The sequence below is a fragment of the Triticum aestivum genome, chromosome 4B (genome assembly GCF_018294505.1).
Source record: "Triticum aestivum cultivar Chinese Spring chromosome 4B, IWGSC CS RefSeq v2.1, whole genome shotgun sequence".
NCBI lineage: Eukaryota > Viridiplantae > Streptophyta > Magnoliopsida > Poales > Poaceae > Triticum > Triticum aestivum.
The window spans coordinates 284,665,572-284,671,084 of record NC_057804.1 but is presented as its reverse complement, the minus strand read 5'-3'; positions in this window follow the sequence as shown (position 1 = coordinate 284,671,084).

Here is a 5,513-nt window from a genome sequence, read left to right as displayed (position 1 = left end):
TGCGGAGGCGGCGGCGCGGACGGGCGGCGGCGAGCGCGGTGCGGGCCCCGTGGGCCGGATCTGGGTCGCGCGGGCCCTGGCGGCGGAGGAGAGAGAGGGAGACGGCGGCGGCGATGTGGCACGCTCCGATTGGCTGGGGAGTCGGCGGCGGACATGTCCGACCGGGGGCGGACGTGTCTGGCACGGAGAGGGAGGAGATTTAGGGTTTCATCCGCGAAAATAGAAGGGGAGGGCCTTTATATAGGTAGAGGGAGCTAGGAGAGTCCAAATGAGGGGCGGTTTTCGGCCACGCGATCGTGATCGAACGACCAAGAGCATGGAGGGGAGTTAGATGGGTTTGGTGGGCTGTGGGGAGAGGTGTTGGGCTTCAAAGAGAAAGGGGTTTTCGGGCTACGCGGTTGACCGTTGGAGTATCAAACGAACTCCAAATGGCACGAAACTTGACAGGCGGTCTACCGGTGCTATACCAAGGCCACTTGGCAAGCCTCGGGCCATTCCGAGAAAGTTTAACACCCACTCACAACAGGAGACAAAAAGGGGAACGCCGGAGGGCATAGGAGCGCCGGATTGCAAAATGGACAACGGGGAAAATGCTCGGATGCATGAGACAAACACGTATGCAATGAGATGCACATGATGACATGGCAAAATGCAACACGCAAGCAAAAGACATGGCAACGCCGACGAATAACTGGCAAACACCTGGCGCATCGAAACCGGGGCGTTACACTTGGTGGCACCGAATGAGCAAACTCGGTCAGACCGATCCAGGTAAAAATATGAATCTTAGAGATTTTGGTGGGACCGATATAGTCAAATCGGTGGGACCGATATGCTAGGGTTAGGGCATAACATAATCTTAGTGTGACCGATCGCATAAACTCGGTTGGACCAATTTCTGCAATAGGTACACAGAGGGTTGTTCAGGCAAACTCGGTGGGACCGATTCGCTCTGTTCGGTGGGACCGAAGTGTTACGAAAAGGAAATAGGGAGTTTGCAATGTTGACTCGGTGGGACCGATTTGCTCATTTTGGTGAGACCGAAATGTTACAAAAAGGAAACAAAGAGTTTGTAATCCCATCTTGGTGAGACCGAGATCCCTATTGGTGAGACGAAGTAACTAGGGTTTGTGGCAGTGGCTATGTCAAATGAAACTCGGTGGTGCCGGATAGATCAAATCGGTGGGGCCGAATGTGACTTTTAGGTTTATGACATATGTGGAAATGAGAAAGTGGTTGAGGGTTTTGGAGCATATCACTAAGCATTTTGAGCAAGTAAACCATTAAGGAACACCTAATCCCCTTTTAATAGTATTGGCTTCCCTATGGACTCAATGTGATCTTGGATCACTAAAATTAAAATGTAGAGTCTTGAGCTTGTTGCCAATATATGTCATTTGCATTTTGAGGGGTCCACTTCTATAGTCCATGCCATGCCAATCATTGAACTTTCTGAAATGATCATCTTAAAATAGCATTAGTTCAATGAACTATATGTTGTTAAGAATTACCGAAACCACCCAGGGATTAGTTGCACTTTCAATCTCCCCCTTTTTGGTAATTGATGACAACATATAGATCAAATCTTCTACAAATGATAATAAGAATGAAGTACATTGTCGCTTTGAGAGGTATGTGATAAGCAAGAGCTCTCCCTAAATTTGTGCAATGTTTAAAATTTGCTTTGGACTGCAAATGCACAATCTGTTAGGAACATGGGTTACTCTTCCATGTCACATACATCTTGGTGGAGTGCTAAAAATGATAATAGATTAGAACAAGCACTCATCACCAAGGCAAACTGAATGATCATGCAAGAGATAGATAATGTCATCATTCAAGCATAAGCATAAAGTATGATATGATCAAGCACTTGATCACACAAAGTATCTCGCACACAGACATAATGTATCTCACAACCAAACAAAGCAAACAAAGCAAATGAGTAGCAAAAGAAGCAAAGCTCTCTCTCTCCGAAGCCTATGATCTATATATTTTCTCCCCCTTTGGCAACAAGTTGCCAAAAACCTCGAAAATGCATAGTGCTATGTGACTCTCTAGGCTTGATCTTCGGAAGGAGGTGTTGAGATGACTCCAAGGACGAATGCATCTGTAGATGACGTTGGAGCTTGAGGGGTTGCCACTGGAGGGGCAACAGGAGCTATGGGAGCTATGGCTGCAGGTGCTGAAGTTGTAGCTCTAGTGTCTGTCGCTGGCACTGCTGCAGATCTCTGTGCCCTAGGGACTCTGTGGAACACCTATGCAGTTGCTTTGCCCTTCCTCTCCTGTGCTTCTTCCTGGAGTTCTTCAATAGCTATCTATATCTCAGTCACTTTCAAGTCCAGATCATAGAATTTTGTCTCAATGATCCTCTCCAAGCTCTCCTGGTTCTGAGTCAGGGTGGCCAGTCCTTTCTCAATCCTCAAGGTTGCTTGAATCAGAAATCCAAGCTAGTCTTGCTTTCACTTGAGAAAGACTTCTGAAGCTTCTGCTGCACTTGGCATCGTTGTTTCTTTTTCTACTCTGGCTTTCTCCTTCTTCTCATGAGCTGCAACTGAAGTGGGATCTTCAGCATCCATGACAACTGTGTTTTCCTCAAAGTCAGGAAACAAAGGGAGATGTTCTTTATCCAACAGATATACTCCTAGCTTCATCTTGGAATTGATTAGCTCTTGGATGTGTGGAGCATACCTACATGATCTCTTTTGGTCAGCTGTTATCCTCTTAATTGTCTCTACAATCAAGCTCATAACCTTGAACTTCTGTGGCACAACATCAAATAACTGTAACAAGTTGATGCAATGGCCTCTGATCATCTTGTGATCTCCAGATTTGGGCAACAGAGTGTGCCTCAAGATGGTGTTTATGGTGGCTAAACCAGACAACAAGTAGTAGACTGAACCAAACTTATGTGTCTCCAAGGCCTTATCTGGAATTTCCTTATACATATTGGCCATGGAGTTATGATCTTTCTTCTTCTCAGCATAAACATCTATGTCATTCTCTTCTTCTTTAGGTGCATTTATGAGCTTAGCCCACTCATCAATTGTAAATTGGTGTCTTTGTCCTTCTGTCATCCACACAATCCTTCCATCAGGATAAAAGTGAGTTGTTGAGTAGAATTGCATAATGAGTTCATCATTCCACTTGGTTAGCTTCTGACCAACAAAGTCATCAACAACATTTGACTTGAAGCTTTCATGCACTCCTGGGGAAATGATGAGCATTTGCATCATGTATTTCCAGTCCACCCATCTCATATCACTAACTATGGGTTTCTTGTCCAGCAACACTATCTCATAGAAATCTTGTTGCTCTTTGGTGTGGAATCTGTAGCCCACTGCAGTCCTCCTCCTCACAGCATATGGATCTGCTTGTCTCCATTTTCCGAGACCAGCATCCTTTCTTTCCTTCATGTTTTCAGCAACTGGGTGACTGTCATTATGGTCTGGAATCTTGGGTTTGAGCTTCCTATGCACTTGGGCTTCAGCTTCTTCTGCAGCTTCAGGCACTGGGACCTTGTTCTTCTCTGTTGCAGGTATGTTCCTAGTATTTCTCTTTGGAGCTTGTTCTGGAGCTTTGGGGGCTGTCTTGGGCTTTGAAGGAGCCGCCCCAGACTTGAAGGCATCCCCCATCAGCTTCTGTGACTTAGCAGGAGGTGCTTGAGCAGCAACCTCTTCTTCCTCTTCTTGCTCACTAGCAGAATCCTTCCTCATAGATGGATTTCCAATTACTCTAGTTGTAGTTTCTCTGACCCTCTTCTTCCCTTCTTCACCTGATCTTGGCTCAAGTGTGAAAACCATAGTTTCCTGAGTGGAGGTTCTGGCCTTTGACATAGGAACTCTCTTAGCATGTGCCTTCTTGTGCATACGAGGTTTTGTTGCAATAGCAGTTCCATATTCCTTCTTCAGCACTTTCTTCTTGGAGCTTACTTCCTCCTCAGCAGCCACATAGTCCTCATCCTCTGAGTCTGAGTTTCTCCTCTTCCTTGTCCTTGTAGGTGCCTAGGCAAATTGCTTGGAGTGCTCCTGCTGCCATCATCAGAGCTGCTAGAGGGACTAGTGCCCTCACTCATGTTCACTTGCTCTTCTGATTTGTTCTGGCGATCACTCTGGTCAGACATACTGGCAAAGCAAACTAACAGCAGACCCTGTGAATAGATATAGATAAGGTACAATAGATGAGCATCACAAAGTGCAGAGTTTTTGCAAAAAGAATGAGTCAAAAACTTAGTTTTAGTTATCTACAGGAAGCATTTCGTAGCTATCGATTTGAAAAACTCGCTGACACCGAAGCAACTTTGGAGTCTAAACATGTGGAATCGGTCAGAACGAGACACAGTTTGGTGACTCCGAGTTTGCTAAGGTTTCACAAAGTCCTGCTATCAGTCACACCGATTTGCAACTTTCGATCAGACGGAGAATCACTTGTGCTTTGGCCTATGACAAATCGGTGGAACCGATTCCAACAATTCGGTTGGTCCGAGACGAGTCCGGCGGAAACCTAACCCTAAATTTTCAAATCTAATCTAATCTAAGGGATGTTTTCTCTGGATAGATTGATCTCATACGTGGTAAAGAACATGGCATTGACCTTGTGCTCAGAATCGGAGGTAAAAAGAATGCACAAGGGGTCAAACTCATACCTTAGTTCGGCGGTGAGTTTGCTACGGCGGCAACGGCGGTGTTGAAATCCGTTGACAGCGGCAGAGACCAGCGGCGGGAGGTCGCTGGCGATGAGGTGACGATCCAGAGACCCGAGAGGCAGAGCAGGACACGAGCGGGCGAAGAGGTTTTGAAGTGATTTCCAAAATCTGGCCTGTGAGTATATATCCTGACACTGTCGGTCTGACCGAGTGGAACAACTCGGTGGCACCGAGACGCAGAATCGCAAGCGGTTACTTCAACTCGGTGAGACCGAAATGTTCTAATCGGTTGCACCGAGATTGAAAACTTGATCAACCCAGTGAACTCGGTGTGACCGAAATGGAGGAGTCGGTCAGACCAAAATATATAAAGAGGTTTTGGATGTTTTAAGTCTATGACAAAACGGGACTCCGAGTGCTCCTCACACAGAGGGGTGGAATTTGACTTAGATCAAACTTTGTGATGTAGCATGAATAGAGTTTGAGAAGAGAAAAGCATAGATAACTAGAGGAAGTTCTTAGGCATTCTTGTCCATCCATTTGGCAAAAAGAAGAAACTCCAAAAAATCAAAGCAACAAATGGATGTCCTTGAATGAGAAAAGTACGTAACCAAACATGCTCACACAATATAATAGCAAATGAAATATGTGGCCAAGCATGCACAATCACTCTAGCATCTATCAAGCAATTGGCGATGACTAGGTCATCTATATATGAGTATATTGACTTAGGAGTCAAATGAGAACATTTGATCATAGGTCATACTCATCGTTTAAGCACAAGTGGGGTTACCACTTTTACGTAAAGCATTGTTGTGTTCACACCATTAGAGTTGCCTTAGCTCAATTCTTAGAGTAAAGCCCCCCC